The 18,880-nt window shown below is 35.1% G+C and overlaps 1 long non-coding RNA gene across 1 annotated transcript in view; it reads left to right on the top strand.

Annotated features, from left to right (window-relative positions):
* Positions 1-11,056, top strand: part of LOC113262759 (uncharacterized) — a 46,244-nt gene extending 35,188 nt beyond the window's left edge. Inside the window, exon 4 of the long non-coding RNA XR_003318916.3 lies at positions 10,813-11,056. This is a non-coding gene — a long non-coding RNA (uncharacterized LOC113262759). The remainder of the gene's footprint in view (positions 1-10,812) is intronic.
* The last annotated feature ends 7,824 nt before the right edge of the window (positions 11,057-18,880 follow it).

The following is an 18,880-nucleotide window of genomic DNA, read 5'->3' as shown; positions in this document are numbered from 1 at the left end:
TGAGTATTCACCTTGGCAGGTGAGGTATTAAACATTCATTTCATTTAATCTTCACAACAGTCCGCTGAGATAGGTCAAGTATAATTTTACAGATGAGTAAACACACTTAAGTTATTCAAGTTTCATGAATTTATTCCCAAGTATTTGTGGAATGCCTACTATTTGATAAACACTCTTCTGTGGACAAGGAATACAGTAGTAAAAAGATCAAAGTTTTTGTGTTCAAAACATTGACAGTAGGTCTGTGAAGAATCCAGATTTGGAATTCAGTTATGACTTAATTCCAGGGCTCACACTATTAACCGGTAAACTCTCTTGCCTAGAGCAGATTAAACATCCCTTAAAAAGAGGAAAGTACAGACTTCTCTTTAAATCCTAAATAGTCTCCACTGATGGTTTTCTGGTTCCAGAGCTGTCATACATATCTACCTTCCTCATTTTTTTGAGGATGAGTTTTATTGAAAAAATTTAAAAAGCTAACATCATACTCAATGGGGAAAAACTGAGAGCTTTTCCCCTAAGGTCAGGAACAAGGCAAGGATTTCCACTCTTACCACTTTTATTCAATATAATACCAGAAATCCTAGCCACAGAAATCAAATAAAAAAAAAGAAATAAAAGGCATCCAAATTGGTTAGGAAAAAGTAAAACTTTCTCTATTTGCAGGTATCATGATACTATATATTGAAAACCCTGTATACTCCACCAAAAAACTAGTAGAACTGATAAATGAATTGAGTAAGATTGCAGGATACAAAAATCAATGCACAGAGATCTGTTGCATTTCTATACAGTAATAATGAAGCAACAGAAAGAGAAAATAAGAAAACAATCTCATTTACAATTGCACTGAAAACTATAAGATATCTAGGAATAAACCTAACCAAAAAGGTAAAAGATCTGTACTCTGAAAACTATAAAACATTGATGAAAGAAATTGAAGATAACACAAAGAAATGGAAAAGACATTCCATGCTCATGGATTGGAATAACAATTTTTTTTTTTACTTCATAATGGTCCAAAAGTAATATGCATTCAATAGAAACTGTACTTTAAATTTGAATTTTGATCTTTTCCTGGGCTATAGATATGCTGTGTGATACTCTTTTATGATGCTGGGCAGTGGCAGCCAGCTACAGTTCCCAGTCAACAACAGAATCACAAGGTGATTTATCACATTTACACAGCAGCAAATCACAATCACATTAACAACGAATGTGTACCTATACGACATTCTGCTTTTTCACTTTCAGTACATTATTCAATAAGTTACATGAGATATTCAACATTTTATTATAAAATAGGCCTTATGTTAGATGATTTTGCCCAATGGCAGGCTAATATAAGTGTTAGGAGCATGTTTGAGTTAGGCTAAGCTAACCTATAATGCTGGGAAGATTAGATGTATTAAATACATTTTTGGCTTATAGTATTTTCAACTTACAGTGGGTTTATCAGGAATAACCCTGATCTGGGATTATGGAAACCAAGAAAGATCTGTATTTATTTGCCCAATCCTTAAGAACACATAAAATAGTAACACATTGCTAACCTGCAACATTGCAGTAAACAATCCTATTGACTAAAGTTCAATATTTGTGTACAGTTCCTTCAGTCTTTATTCTAAGGTTAAATTTTCAAAATATTGTATCTAAAAGTTACTTGGTCTCATTGCTTCCCACCTTCAACATGGCTGTATTATCTTCAATTGTAATACTTAGTTTCACTTGTTTATATTTATATTCCATTTTAGATTCCCCTCATTCTTACACCTAACTTTACTTTGTGGGTTTAATTTGAGTATGTAAAATATTAGCATGATTAGGAAACTCAAAACTGTATGAAAAATTATACATAGAGAGGATTCACTCCCTCATCCCTAATCCTTCGTTTCTACTAATTCCCAGTAGATAGCCAATCTTACTGGCTTCTGAGCTTTTCCTTTCTGTGTTTTGGGTTTTTTTTTGGGGGGGTTGCAAAAATAAACAGATGCTTGTATATTTTCTTGTATCTCCTTTCCTACACAAAAGACAACATACTATATGCTACATGCAATTTTTAATTTGCTTTTTTCACTAAACTATATATTATGCATATCACTCCATATCAGCCTGATATCTTTCTCTTGTAAACTTCCAGATAACTTCATTGTATAAATATGCCATAGTTTATTTAACCAATTTCCTGTAGATGGACACATATTGTTTACAATATTGTGCAGTTGAAAAAAATTTCTTCAATGAATAAATTTTTGTATGTTTATTTTCATATAGTTAGAGATATATTTTCTGGGTAAATGTCTAGAAGTGGAATTTCTAAGTTAAAAGATCAGAGTTTATGTAGTTTTGTTATGTATTGCCAAATATGCCTCTGTAAGTTTTATACCAATTTTCATTCTTGTCAGTAATATATAAAAGTTCCTGTTACCCACATAGAATACGTTGCCAAGATTTTAAAATTTCTGCTTATTTGATGTGAGAAATGGTATCTTACTGTGATTTTAATTTCTCATATTATGAGTGAAGTTGAACATTTTTTTAATGTTTAAGAGACATTTATGTATGTATATCTTTTATATACATAATATATATATGTAATAAATATAAAATCTATGGTGTTAGAAGTCAGAATAATTGTTATTCTTGGAGAAGGGCAAGTGGTGACTGTTGGCAAAATGTGGAAATTCACTGAGCTTATGATATGGGTGCCTTTTAATTATATTTCACTAAAATATATATTTTTTAAAGTTTTTTTTGTTCATTTGAGACAGAGAGAGAAAGAGCATGAGCAGGAGGAGAGGCAGAGGGAGAGGGAGAAGAAGACTCACCACTGAGTTGGGAGCCTTATGTGAGGCTCGATGTGGGGCTCAGTCCCAGGACCCAGAGGTCATGCCCTGTGCCGAAGGCAGACACTTAATCATTTGAGCCACCCAGGCACCCAAGTAGAAGATATTTTTAATAATGAATGCCATATATATAGGAGAAGGAATTAGAATGGTTTAGAGAAAACATAATCAACTTAAAGGAAGTTTGGAAATAGGTGAGGAAGGCAAAAACAGTATTATAAAAATGTCATTAAAAGCAAAACATATGAAAAGCATTATGATGACAAGTATTAAATATATCAGTAATCACAATAAATGTGCATGAATTAAATTCTCTAATCAAAAAAGAAGCATAAGTAAATTGGATAAAAATATAGTATATACTTCTATGCTGTTTACAAAAGACATGCATAAAGCATGAGGATATTCATAGTAAAAAATATGAGAAAAGACATCTCAGGCAACAACAACCAATAGATGTTAAGACAGAAAGAATAGTTATATCTAAAGATTGTTACTACATATGATAAATGACAATTGAATGGGAAGATTTAACAATTTTAAATTTATGTACACCTAAAAAATGAAGACTTGAAGTAATATTGACTGAAGTATAAAGATAAAAGGTTACACTTGTAATTACAGTTGTGATAATAACAGATTTAAACTGATAAAAAGTATATAGAAAATATGAACAACTAGCAAAAAACAAACAAACTTGATCTCATATATGAAATGTAGCAATCAACAGCTAACAGAAAATAGTGTTTCAAGCATAGGGAAAACATTTACCAGGTCATAAGTCAAGTCTCAACAAATTTTAAATTTTATCATAAAGACTACATCCTCTGACTCAAAGCAACACAGAGATAAATTTTTAAAAATCCCCTATGTTTGAACATGAAAAAGATTGATTTATAGATACCATAAAGCTGGAGTTTCTCAGTACAAATTGAGGTATGCCCCAAGGGGTGAAGCAGATGGCATCATTAGAACTGAAATGCAGATTTAGATGACCAGATTGACAGTGTCATAGTCTATCAAACTGATCAAATAAAGAAAAGAACTCTCTGAAACAATTAGAGTCCGTTTTGGCAAAAGCTTTTTTTTTTTTTTTTAAATAAATTCATTTCAATACATTTTGGACAAAATCATGCAGAAAATATATATTCCATATAGTGGTCAGAAACAAGGCAAGAAACTATCATTGGCTTACTACTTTAATATCTATCTATTGGTCAGTTCAACAAACTTTCTATTTTACTAATACTTGGGATGAAGAAATGCAAAAAAAGCCTCTACTGGATATTATAATGGTGGTTCTTAAACTTGGAAGTATGTTAGAATCACCTGGGAAATTCTTTTATAAATGCAGGTGTCTGGGTCCTACCCAGGACTCACTGAATCAGAATCTCCAAGGGTCGGCAAAGTGTATTACCAAACTCTCCGTGGATAATTCTCATGCACAACAAGGGTTGAGTGCTACCAAAAATATTTTTATTTTATTTTATTTTTAAGATTTTATTTATTAATTTATTTGACAGAGAGAGAGACAGCCAGCAAGAGAGGGAAGCAGGGGGAGTGGGAGAGGAAGAAGCAGGCTCCTAGCAGAGGAGCCCGATTGGGGCTTGATCCCAGAATGCCGGGATCACGCCCTGGGCCGAATGCAGACACTTAACGACTGAGCCACCCAGGCACCCCCAAAAAGTATTTTAGAATAATTTTACAGAAAAGTAAATAGGATATTATATAACTTTGATAATAGGATATTAGATAACTTTGATAAGATTTTAAAGTTGCCGTTAAAAATACTATGACCTATTTCAGGAATGAGACCACAAAAAATGGCCCATTTAAAGTTACTCTTTAAAAAATATTCAGGAATCACTTTTATTGGTACCCCCTAAGGAAATTGATGTAGATTTTCCCCAGAAACAAGCAAATGGAATAAAGCAAGAACAACAGATGAGAAATGACAGTGAGAAAAACGTTTGTCATTAGTTTTTCTCCTCTTTGCTCCTAATTTTTATGTTTAATACCTTAGAGGACAAACAGGTGACTTCCCTTAACATGACTGAATACAAAGCTTTAGGAGAAAAAGTAGTCCTCAGGAGATCATGTCTTATCTTTTGATTTGTTGACATTCTTTCAAAGTTATTATTAATATAATAAGAACACTTAACATGAGACCTATCCTCTTAACAAATGTTTAAGTGTACAATACAATATTGTTCACTATAGGCACAATGTTATACAACAGATCTCCAGAACTTAATCATTTTGCATAACTGAAACTTTATATCCTTTGAATAGCAGCCCCCTATTTCTCCCTTCCCCTAGCCCCCAACCACCACCATTCTGCTTCTATGCATTTGATTATTTTGATACTTCATATAAGTGGAATAATGAAGTATCTGTCCTTCTGTTACTGGCTAATTTCACTTAGCACAATGTGATTGTGCTAAGATTCATCCATATTGTCACATATTACAGAATTTCCTTTTTATAAGGCTGATATTCCATTGTATATATATACATTTTCTTTATCCATTCATCCACTGAGATACTTTCAGGTTGTTTTCACATCTCTGCTATTGTAATTAATGCTGCAATGAATGTGAGAGTACAAATAGTTCTTTGAGATCCTGACTTCAATTCTTTCATATGAATACCCACAAGTGGGATTGCTAGATCATAGGGTATTTCTATTTTTAATATTTTGAGGAAACTCCATACTGTGTTCCATAGCTGCTGCACCTTCAACATTCCCACCAACAGTGTACAAGAGTTCCAATTTCTCTGTATCCTCAATAACACTTATCTTTTGTTGTTGTTGTTGTTTTATAATAGCCATCCTAACAAGTATGAGGTAATATCTCATTATGGTTTGGATTTTCATTTCCCTCATGATTAGTGACATTAACATCTTCTCATTCACCTGTTGACCATTTCTGTCTTCTTTGGAAAAATATCTATTCAAGTTATTTGCCGATTTTAAAAATCAGGCTAGTTGCTTTTTGCTACTAAGTTGAAGGAATTCCCTCTGTCTTAGATATTAACATTTTATCAGATACATGTATTGCAAATATTTCCCCCATTCCACATGTTGTCTTTTAACTCCATTAATTGTTTCCTTTGCTATGCAGAAATGTTTTAGTTTGATGTAGTCCCACTTATCTATTTTTTGCTTTTGTTGCCTATGTTTTTGATGGCATAGCCATGAAATCACTGTCAGGACAATGCCATCAAGATTTTCTCCTGTGTTTTCTTCTAGGAGTTTTACGGTCTCAGGTCTAGCGTTTTAAGTCTAATCAATTTTGAGTTCATTTTTGTGTGTGGTGTAAGCTAAAGGTCTGATATCATTAGACCTTTTGCATGTGGACATTCAGTTTTCCCAGCATGATTTGTTGATAACACTATACTTTCCCTATAATGTGTCATGGCCCCCTTGTTGAAGTTTAGTTGACCATATATGCATGGCTTTATTTCTAGACTCTCCATTCTGTTCCATTGGTCTATATGTCTTTTACCAGCATGACACTTTTTGTTTACTTTGTGTTTTGTTTTGTTTTTTAATTGAGGTATAATTGATGTATATTAGTTTCAGGCATACAACATAGTGACTTGACAATTATATACATTACAAAATGCTCACCATGTTGTGTAGTTACCGTCTGTCGTCATACAAAGTTATTACAAAATTTATTATTGACTATATTCTCGATGCTGTACTTTTCATCTTTGTGACTTGTTAATTTCATAACTGGAAGTTTGTACTTCTTAATCCCCTTCTATTTCACCTATCCCCCCCACCTCCTTCCCCTCTGATAACCACCACTTTATTGTTGTTGTTGTTTATTTTTATTTAAATTCAATTAGACAACATATAGTACATCATTAGTTTCAGATGTAGTGTTCAATAATTCAGCAGTTGTGTATAATACCCAGTGCTCATCACATCATGTGCCCTCCTTAATGCCCATCACCCAATTACCCCATCCTTGCATTCACTTCCCCTCTGGCAACCCTCAGTTTGTTTTCTATACTGAAGAGTCTTGCATGGTTTTTCTCCCTCTCTGATGACTTTCCATTCAGTTTTCCCTTCCCCTATGATCCTTTGTGCTGTTTCTTACATTCCACATTTGAGTGAAACCATAGGATAATTGTCTTTCTCTGATTGACTTATTTCGCTCAGCATAATATCCTCCAGTTCCATCCACGTCAATGTAAATGTAAGTATTCATCTGTTCTGATGGCTGAGTAATATTCCATTGCATATACATACCAAATCTTCTTTATTCATTCATCTGTCTTTGGACATCTTGGCTCTTTCTACAGTTTGGCTATTGTGGACAGTGCTGCTATGAACACTGGGGTGCAAGTGACCCTTCAGATCACTACATTTGTATTTTTAGGGTAATTACCTTGTAGTGCAGTTGCTGGGTCATAGGGTAGCTCTATTTTTAACTTCTTGAGGAACCTCCATACTGTTTTACAGAGTGGCTGTACCAGCTTGCATTCCCACCAGTAGTGTAAGAGGGCTCCCCTTTCTCCACATCCTCGCCAACATTTATGGTTCCCTGTCTTGTTAATTTTAGTCATTCTATCTGGTGTGGGGTGATAGTGTGTTGTCATTATGATTTGTATTTCCCTGAAGCCAAGTGGAGCATTTTTCCATGCGTCTGTTAGCCATTTGGATGTCTTCTTTGGAGAAATGTCTGTTCATGTCTTCTGCCCATTTCTTGGTTGGATTATTTGTTCTTTGGTTGTTGAGTTTGCTAAGTTCTTTATAGATTTTGGTTACTAGCCCTTTATCTGATAACACGTTTGCAAATAACTTCTCCCATTCTGCTGGTTGTCTTTTGGTTTTGTCGACTGTTTCCTTTGCTGTGCAAAAGCTTTTTATCTTGATGAAGTCCTAATAGTTCACTTTTGCCTTTCTTTCCCTTGCCTTTGGAGACATGTCTAACAAAAAGTTGCTGTGGCCGAGGTCGAAGAAGTTGCTGCCTGTATTCTCCTCTAGGATTTTGATGGATTCCTGTCTCACATTTAGGTCTTTCATCTATTTTGAGTTTATCTTTGTGTATGGTGTAAGAAAATGGTCCAGTTTCATTCTTCTGCATGTGGCTGTCCAATTTTCCCAACACTATGTCTTGAAGAGATTGTCTTTTTTCCATTGGGTATTCTTTCCTGCTTTGTTGAAGATTAGTTGACCATAGAGCTGAGGTTCTCTATTCTATTCTGTTTCTGGGTTCTCTATTCTGTTCCATTGATCTGTGTGTCTGTTTTTGTGCCAGTACTATACTGTCTTGATGATTACAGCTTTGTGATAGAGTTTGAAGTCCGGGATTGTGATGCCACCAACTTTGGTTTTCTTTGTCAACATTCCTTTGGCTATTCAGCGTCTTTTCTGGTTCCATACAAATTTTAGGATTATTTGTGCCAGCGCTGTGAAAAATATTGATGTTATTTTGATAGGGATTGCATTGAATATGTAGATTGCTCTGGGTAGCATAGACATTTTAACAATATTTTTTCTTCCAATCCATGAGCATAGAATGTTTTTCCATTTCTTTGTGTCTTCCTCAATTTCTTTCATTAGTGTTCTGTAGTTTTCTGAGTACAGATCCTTTGTCTCTTTGGTTAGGTTTATTCCTAGGTATTTTATGAGTTTTGGTGCATTTGTAAATGGGATTGATTCCTTAATTTCTCTTTCTTCAGTCACATTGTCAGTGTATAGGAATGTAACTGATTTCTGTGCATTGATTTTATATCCTGCCACATTGCTGAATCGCTGTATGAGTTCTAGATAACATCTTCACTAAAAGGAACCAGTGCCCCTTGGAAAAGAAACAAAGTCTGGACCAGGGAAACTATGAAATGAGCCGGGGCTATCATTTTATGCCAAAAATTATGAATGCTCAAAAATCATGGGAACATGCCAAAAGGATACAGGAACAAGCTTGAGAGGGGCCCATTGATCAGATCTGGGACAATTTAAGCATCAAAATAAATAATGATAGTAATAGATTATAATCTATAGAATAAAATAAGGTTCTTGAATATATATAAATAGTGAATAATAATGGAGAAGGAAAAACCCCTCTTTACAGTGGAGTGCCAGTCAAAATGTAAGAAAGGAAGGAGTTAAAAATCACTCTTAACCATCACTATAATTTTTTAACTGTTATAAAATGACCAACATTTATTATGCTCATGATTCTGTAGGTCAGAAATTCAGGCGAGGTACAACAAGGATCGTTCATTTCTACTCCACCATGGCTGGGGCCTCAACTGAGGTGGCTCAAAAGGATGAGGATGGCTGGGGTGGCTTGACTGGGGATAGATGTCTGGGATGTTGGTTCTTATGTCCATGGCATCTGCTGGGACTATAATTCCCCAAATGGCAGCTTCACTCACATGTCATATGTTGCCTGGGTTATAGCCAGAGCTGGATGAAATCTTCCTCTTTCTGCACATAAGATTCTCAGGACAAACAGATTTCATACATAACAGATGATTTTCTCCCAGAGCAAGGGTTGTAACAAGTTCCAATAAACCCAGGAGGAAGCTGTAGAGCGTTTTCTTTTTCTTTTTTTAATTTAAATTCAATTTAATTAACATATAGTGTATTATTAGTTTCAGAGGTAGAATTTAGTGGTTCATCAGGTGCATATAATACCCAATACTCATTCCATCAAGTGTCCTCCTTAATGTCCATCACCCAGTTACCCCATCCCCCACCCACCTCCCCTCCAACAATCCTCAGTTTATTTCCTATTATTAAAAGTCTCTTATGGTTTGTCTCCTTCTCTGTTTTTGCCTTATTTTTCCTTCACTTCCCCTGTGGTCATCTGTTTTGTTTCTTAAATTCCACATATAAGTGAAATCGTATGATATTTGTCTTTCTCTGATTGACTTATTTCCCTTAGCATAATACCCTCTAGTTCCATCCACATTGTTGCAAATGGCAAGACTTCATTCTCTTTGATCCCATTGTGTATATATATGTATATACATATGTATATATATATATATATATACACCACATGTTCTTTATCCATTCATCAGTCAATGGACATCTGGGCTCTTTCCATATTTTGGCTATTGAGGAGATTGCTGCTATAAACATTGGGGTGCATGTACCCCTAAGAATCACTGTGTTTGTATCCTTTGGATAAAAGCTGTTGAGCTTTTTACAACCTAATCTAAGAATTTCCAGAATATCGTCTGCCACATTTTATTGGTCAAGAAAGTTATTAAGAGTAGGTCAGATTCAAGGATAGGGCAGGAATAGGCTCAGCCTCTTGATGGGTAATGGCATGTGCATACAGAGGGAAGGAATTAATGGTGTCATGTTGGAGACAGGTTAACACAGTGAATAGTATTCTTTAGATTTTTTTCACTCAGCGATAAGTCTTGGAGAGCTCTCTAAATTAGTTCGTACAGATCTACCTTATTTTGTCTTATTATTGCATAATATCTACTAAGATTATACCACAATTTATTTAGACACTTGTGCCTTTAGGGACATAAAGGTAACTTTTATTTTTTCTATTTTAAGGTCATTCATGAATATGCTTATTTTTGTTTATATTCCAGTTTTTCTAAGGTTAATGCTAAGAAGTGAAATTTTTACCATCTTAGGATATGAACATATTTAATAGACACTATCAACTTCCTTTCTAAACTGACTCACATAGTTTATATTTCTCCATGAATGCATTAGAGTGTGAGTTTTCCTGCAAATTACTTGATACTATCAAACTTTTTAAATGTATGCCATTTTGGTGAAAAATGGGATCTTACTCTTTTATTAATTTCTATTTCACTGATGATATGAATGCTTACTCACCTTTGGATTTGTTCTTTTGTGAATTGTCTGTTCCTATCATTTGCCCATTTTTCCATTGTAATTATGGTTCTATTTAATTGTAGAATTGTTGATCTGTGCTGGATTCTAATCCTCTTTCTCTTAACTATTCAGAGCAGGTTTTGATGAAAGCCAGGATCCTGGCTACATGACGGGAGCTCAAATGAAGAGGGAGGTTCAGAGCTGTGAGGCTCAGGGTCTGTAGTCACCACACCTACGTCACTATATTTCAGCGTGAACAAGAGTCCCAAAGATGCCTCAGGTAAAACCCCATCCTTGAAGTTGCCAGTTATACTGTTGATGGTGTTTCTTAGTGTGGTTCTTGATCAGTGGTCTCAGAACCACCTGGGTGCTTATAAAAAACACAGGTTCCTGAGCAGTGTCCCGTCTTCTGCACCAGAATTTTATGTGGTATGTCTAGGAACCTACATTGTTAACTAGCTATTTATGACTTAGCACTAAAGTATGAAAATCACTATCCTTAGCACAGGCCAGAAATTTATATTAAGAGTGGAGGAGAGGGGCACCTGGGTGGCTCAGTCAGTTAAGCGCCTGCCTTTGGCCGGGTCATGATCTCTCAAGGTCCTGGAATCGAGCCCTGAGTCGGGGCCCCTGCTTAGTAGGGAGTTTGCTTCTCCCTCTCCCTCTGCCCCTACCTCGTGTTCTCTCTCTCTCTCTCTCAAATAAATAAATAAAATCTTAAAAAAAAAAAAGAGTGGAGGAGAATGAAAGTTGCACTAATATACTCCCCCTCTGGTCTGCTATGGGAAGGAGAAATAGAGCCACATAATTAGGGGTGTCTGGGTGGCTCAGTCAGTTGGGCATCTGCCTTTGGCTCAGATTATGATTCCAGAGTCCTGGGATTGAGCCCCACATTGGGCTCCCTGCTCAGCTTCTCCCTCTCCCTCTGCCCCTCTCCCTACTTGTGCTCTTTTTCTTGCTCTCTTTCTTTCAAATAGATAAATAAAATCTTAAAAAAAAAAAAAAAAGAACCACATAATCATAGAACCAGAGCTCGAGGTAGCTCAGAGATCACCTAATTTATCTATTGGCATCCTAAACCTACTTGGCGAGAGTCACCCAAACCAATTAATTCAGAATTTCTGAAGGTTGGGTCAGATATAAGCATTTATAAAAAAAATAATGTTGTATGTATGTTATGTACCTAGAGTCAAGAACCACTAGCCTGAACATAACTCTTTACAGTAAAGGAAACTCAGGCTAAGTGAGTTTACATCATTTGTCTGGGGTCTTACAAATTCTGCTGGCCAAGAACTTATCTGTCTTGACCGGATGTCCAGTGCCCTGTATTGTTTAACAATTCCTCTAGCGGGGTTGGTTTGGGTTGGAAGGATGGAAATACTTTGAGAGTAAATTGTTTTCATGATATTAATAAATGTTCCTTTCTAAAAATAAATTATGTTGAGTGTCTATATTTCTGTAAGAACTAAAAGGGAAAAGCTGCCAGACCTCTGACTATAGCAGAATTGCTGGCAGGAAGCACAGCTGTAATTACACACAGCTCTCCCCATTAACTGTTTTTTTCCTCAAGTGTTTTTAAAAACCAACCATTACACATTTCTATATGAGTAACCAATCAGGACCTGAATATTTGTATTTTTTTACAGCATCAAACTAGTATGCTTTTAGAACCATCATAGTAATATTTCATTCAAGTAAAATTATCAATGGATGCTAAAACTATTCTGTGACAGTTTGGTGAGGGTCAGGTTGTCTACACAGTCTCAATGTATCTCCCCACAAATTACTTACTCATTACAAAGAGAAAAATAAATTACAGTGGAGAAACCTGATAGAAACCACCTAAAGAAGTGATCAGTCACCATCATGAGTGATGAGACAAACTGACATCATGTGCTTTCTGAGGCTGATAAGACATAGCATCAACTCCTGTGGAATTCTAACCAAAAATGCATAGTCTGAATCTAGTCATGAGGAAATGGCAGACAAAAGCAAAATTGAGGGACATTTTATAAAGTAACTGGCTTGTCATGAGAAGGTTGTGAAAGACAAAGAATGAAGAACTGTTTCAGATTAAAGGAGATTAAAGATGTGGCAGCTAAATCTAATATGTGATCCTGGATTCTAGAATCCTGGATTACAATACTTCTTGGCTCTATTCTTGGACATTATTAAGACAATTGGTAAAGTTTGAGTAAGGCCTGGAGATTTGATAATAGTATTGTGTCAACATTAGTTCTCTGATTTTGACAACTATACTGTGGTTATGATAGAGAATGTTCTTGTTCTTAGGTAACACACTTTGAAGTATTTTAATGTAACAGGACATCATGTCTGTAAACTAACTCCCTAATAATTCTAAGGGAAAACATATGTGTAAAAATACATACTCTTTTAATTTTTTGTGACTTTTAAATTTGAAAACATTCCACACATCCCTAAAAGTTGCAGGGAACTCTAGTATATTCTTCTCCCAGGGCACTGGACATGTGTGTGTGTCTTCTTTATACATTCATCCATTGATGGACATTTGGGCTCTTTCCATAATTGAGCTGTTTGTTTTTTTTTTTTAAGATTTTATTTATTTATTAGAGAGAGAGAGAGAGAGCAAGCACAAGCTTGCAGAGAGAGAAGTTCCTGAGCAAGGAGCCTGATACGGGACTTGATCCCAGGACCCTGGATCATGACCTGAGCTGAAGGCAGATGTTTAACTGACTGAGCCACCCAGACACCCCTGATTTGGCTATTGTTCATTATGTTGTTAAAAACATCAGGGCTCATGTATCCCTTTGAATTAGTGTTTTTGCATTTTGGGGGTAAATATCTAGTAGTGCAATTGCTGGATTATAGGGTAGCTCCATTATTAACTTTCTGAGGAAACCCCATACTGTTTTCCAGAGTGGCTGCACCAGTTTGCACTCCCACCAATAGTGCAAGACGGTTCCCCTTTCTCCACATCCCCATCAACGCCTGTTGCTTCTTGTGTTTTTGATTTTAGCCATCCTAACAGGTGTGAGGCGATCTCATTGTAGTTTTGATTTGTATTTCCCTGATGATGAGTGATATTGAGCCGCTTGTTAACATTTTATCACATTCGTATAATTAGTCTCTCTCATCCTATTCTTACAAATCCTAGGTATGCTAAAAATTATTTTTAAAAAAAGCCACAAAAATTAAGAATGAATACTTTCTACTTCTTTTTGCTTGCTAAGTAGGTAGCATAAAGTAGTGGTTAAGAACATTGTTTTTAGTAAGAGATGCCCAAATCAAGTCCTAGCTTTTTGTTTACTGTTGTGACATTTTTCTACTTACCTTAGGGCATTAGTGTGGGAATCTAGTGTATGTTAATTGGTGGCCCCATTGATCAGCACACAACAAGGAGACAATGTTATTATATTTGCCTCTTCTATTTCTCTCTTTTCCATGTATCTTTCTTCTTGATGTAATTATAATAATTTCAGTGCTTACTTTTAAAACTTTATCCTTTCCTTTTACTCCAGTGTACTCACGACTTATTTCTTTTGTGGAAAACTAATTTAGCATTCTCAGGTATCTATATTCTGGACTTTGAGGACTAGAAATACATACCTCTCTAGTGAAGCATTCATATTATTTCTCTGTTGGGGGGGACAGTTATCTGATTTTTCACTTTGCATTTTGAGTTTATAGTTTGGAATCTGTTAGTAAGTTTATATTATTTATAGTACCTGCACATATTTAAAAGTCAAATGTTGAAAAATAAGTAGAAAATGTTTGTTTTATTGGGTTAGATTGTATTTCTTTTAGCTATTTGTTTCTTCTTATTCAGGCTTACATCTGTGACCAATATAAAAATAACATCTAAGAGTTATTTTATTGAATTATGTAAATATTTACTTGTTATTACCATCATAATACATTGTTAGCATACCAGGACTTAGAATTTATTAAACCTCAAATCGCTGCTGGGAAAACTTGTGGGAAAAGGGCAATTACACATATTGTATTACATGAAACACTTCATCTGGAAAAGGGGAATCCTCTGTATTAGTAAAAATATTACTCATGAAGTCGGAAGTATTTTGTGGTTCAACTCTCTAGAACTGAGCAGACAATAAATATAGTCGTAAGTATATAACTCAGCTACTTTACCACAGTAATTTATTCATTGAACTAATAATAGTAAAACCATTAATAGCCCTTAGATCACATTGCTCAGTGGTATTTCTCCTTTATGATATCTTTCTCCTTCTCCTCGTCTTTCTTCTTTTAAACTAAATTATATAATAGCTGTTTAATCGAAACAACTATTGGTAGTGGGCAACTGATAAAGAAAATGTTAGATAAGAAAATAGAGGTTTATTTTTGAGCCCCACCAAGAATGATAAAACTTAGGAAAACATACATTTAATGTTTTATGATATCTAAACTCAGTGAATAAAGAAAGCATTTACTTGGAAATGATTTATCTGACATTCTCTTTGTTATACTTATTATTACTAGATTATATTAGATTACTAACTCTTCCATGGCCAACTCTATACTTAAATAATGCCTTGTACGTAGCAGGATCTTCATATATATTTGGTAAATCAATACATGTTAGAGAAAATAATCTCAATTATATTTTATTATAATGAAGAACTTGGAACTAATAATTATGTCTTAAATCATTGGCCAATGACTTGCTTATAATCCTCACAACCAGTAAATTATTGAAAAACATCAGGAATGGTTTCAGAAATGAAACAAAGCACATTATTTTGCTGTTGTATAATACCATTAGTATACCCATGTTGGAAGAATTGGATTAAGTTAAAGAAAAATAATAATAAAGCTGGAAAACTTCCAGAGAAATGATAATTAATATCAAGGTGATTGGAAATACTCATAAAAATATTTTTTTCATATAAAATATTTTGAATAGAATCTAAGAATTGGGAAAGTACTACCTTAGAAAAGATATATCTGTCACTTACAAAATCTTGAAGGTTGTAGGCCTAGTGAATATAGACTTAATTCAACATAACACCCTAAGCTTTAAAGAAATAAACTTAAGCAAATTAATGCAAGGAATTTTCTTTACATTGAAGTTAAAAATTTTATGGGATTCAACCTCAGGGGATAATTAAAGGGGATAATTATCTGGTTTAAAGACTTTCAAATAAAATCATTTTTATTTGGAAAAATCATAACATATTTGGATTAGAGGTGTTTAAAAGGTGTAATTTTATCTTTTGTAAACCTAAATAATGATTGCCATTTGAATTGGTACTTCAAACCTGAAGCTCAGAAAATAGCCAATTTATGTCCTAGGGGGGAAAACAATGCAGTTCCTTTTTAGAGTTCACTGAGGATCGCCTAGTGCTTGGCAGACTCTGGAGCCAGCTAGTCAGGGTTCACCACTTGCATGGCCTTGACTAAATTGCTTAATATTTCTGTTTCCAAAATGGGAATAGTTGTGTTAATCCACTTACATGGGTTAATCGACATATACAAATTTACATATGGCAAGTGGACAATAAGTTGATACTGTTATTTTCTCTCTCATATTTATGTGTTGTGTTACTGAAAGGAACTGTCTTTTTCTGTGTGGGCATCGATTTCATTTCCACCAGGAACATCTCTTCTAATTACCCTCTGAGTTGTAGCTCCAGTTGTCAGTTAAGCATCTGCAGTATTTTATGGCTTCTAATCCAAAAAACAGTCTTAAAGATTGAAATAGGAATGGTTTATGACTCTTGGGTTTTCTTTTCTCGTATTTTGTTTGTATTTGCTTCTATTCACATAGTTTTGTTTGAAAAACATACTTTATGCCTTATGTAAAATAAGTATTGTTTCAATTTTTCTGAATGTCTTACTTCATATCTTCTCTCAACACTTTAAATATTTCACTCCACTGACTTCTTGCTTACATGGTTTCTGAGAAGTTGGATGCAAATCTTATCTTTGTTCCTCTATAGACAAGGTGTTTTTCTCTTTGGCTTCTTTAAGGATTTTTTCTTTATCTTTGATTTTCTACATTTTTGACTAAGTGTAGTTTTCTGGGCATTTATCTTGCATTTGTCCCACTGCTCTTGGATATTCTGTTCTGGTGTTTACCCCTCACACCTCAGTGTTTTTTCTCTTTGCTTTTCAGTTTTGAAAGTTTCTGTTTCCATATCCTTAGATTCTTTCCTCTGCTAAGGAGCCCACCAAAGGCTTTCTTCATTTATGTTACAGTGTTTTTGATCTTTTCCATCTCTCTACTTACATTATCCATCTATTTTTGCATGTTGTCTATTTTTTCCATAGACCCATTAGTGTATTAATCATAGTTGTTTTAAATTCTTATTTCAATAATTCCAATATCCCTGCCATATCTAAGGCTAGTTCTGATGTTTGTGTTGTCTCTTCAAACTATGTTTTTTGCCTTTAAGAATGCCTTGTAATTTTTTTTTTGAAAGTTAGATATGATGTACTGGGTGAAAGGAATTCTCATAAACAGGTCTATAGTGATGTGCTGATAAGGTGTGGGGGAGGGGAAGTGTACTATAGCCTTATGATTACAGCTAAGTTTGAGCCTATGTCTCTGAGCTGTGAACTTCACAAGTACTTCTCAGCCATCCATTCCCACATTTTAGGTGGGTAGATTGGGGCGGGGAGTGGATTTGAGTACTTCCCTTTCCCCATATGGAAGACCAGAGGGGGTTAGTTAGGCTCTGATAAAACCATAATGGGTTAGGTGCTGGCAAAATAGTTTCACTTAAGCGCAAGCCTTGTTAAGAAGAACAGAATGCTCTGGCATATTTCAAAATGGTTACTTTCCTTCTCTCCCTAACAGAAACCCAAGGGGAGTTTTCTCTGATATTCACTGGGAAAATCTGATAGAGAGCTCCAGGAAGTAAAACCCCCCAAAGTAGGGGGCCACCCTGGAATGTCTAATGCTCAGATTTGTCTATATTGAGCTGTTAGCAATTTGTTGATTGAGGTTCAGATTTTTCTGTTGTGGCACTGGTTCCTGGAGCTTTCTGCTGGTGGGTTTCTCTCTGGTAAATTGTGATTCTCTCTGTTCACTGGTCTGTTTCTCCAATTCTGGTGGCCGTGGTTTGCCTGTGACCTCACTTGTATTTATAAAATGCAGCCATGTATGTACTATGCTGTCTCAGTTTCCTATTGCTGCTATAACAAATCACCACAAACTTTCTGGCTTAAAACAACAGCAATTTATTCTCTTACAAATGTGGAGACCAGAAATATGAAAGGAGTCTTATGGGGCTAAAACCAGTGGGACTGGTTCTTTCTAGAAGCTTCCAGCAAGAATTGCATTTCTTGCTTCTTCCGGTTTCTAGAGGCTGCTGACATGCCTTAGTTTCTGGCCACTTCACTCCAATCTCTTCTTCAGTAATTACATGGCCTTCTTCCCTTCTGTAGTCAAGTCTCCCTTTGCCTTCCTCTTAAATGGATGCTTGTAATTGCATTTAGGGCCTGCCTGCCTGGATTATCCAGGGAAATCTTCCCATCTCAAAATTCTTCATTATATCTGCAAAATTCCTTTTGCCATATATGGTAATATTTCCAGATTCCAGGGATTAGGAGGACCTGGATATCTTTGGTGACCCTTATTTAGCCTATCATCAATATGTTTAGAAAAGTGTTAACTCTTCTGATTGTTAAATGTAACTTGAGCAACTTTTATGACTTGATTGCACTGGATTTCAGTTCAGGACAGATTAAATAGTATTGGAGAACTGTACAAGGATAACTTTACAAGTGCTACATATGCTATTTTTTTGAGTGGCCAAAATGATGGTTTAAATTAAAGGTTCAATTCTAACAGCAACATCAAAATAAATTGATATGTGCAGATTTTTAAAAAAGATTATTTAATTTAGAGAGAGAAAGTGCAAGCAGAAGGAGGGGCAAAAGGAAAGGGAGAGAGAGATAATCTCAAGCAGACTCCACACTGAGCACAGAGCTAACACAGGACTCAATCTCATTACCCTGAGATCATGACCTGAGCTGAAACCAAGAGTTGGATGCTTAACCAACTGAGCCACAAAGGCGCCCTGTGCAGATTTAGATAGACATTTGGATCGGAGAAATTTGTTTTTCTCCACCATATTAAAAAAACATTGGTGAGGATCTCCTATATATATATAATATATACAACCAGAGTGCAACATGTCTTATTTTCAATGAGAGGATTACTCCTTTTCTTTTCCATATACACCCCTCTGAA

The sequence above is a fragment of the Ursus arctos genome, unplaced genomic scaffold (genome assembly GCF_023065955.2).
Source record: "Ursus arctos isolate Adak ecotype North America unplaced genomic scaffold, UrsArc2.0 scaffold_2, whole genome shotgun sequence".
NCBI lineage: Eukaryota > Metazoa > Chordata > Mammalia > Carnivora > Ursidae > Ursus > Ursus arctos.
This window is presented reverse-complemented; position numbering and strand designations above follow the sequence as displayed.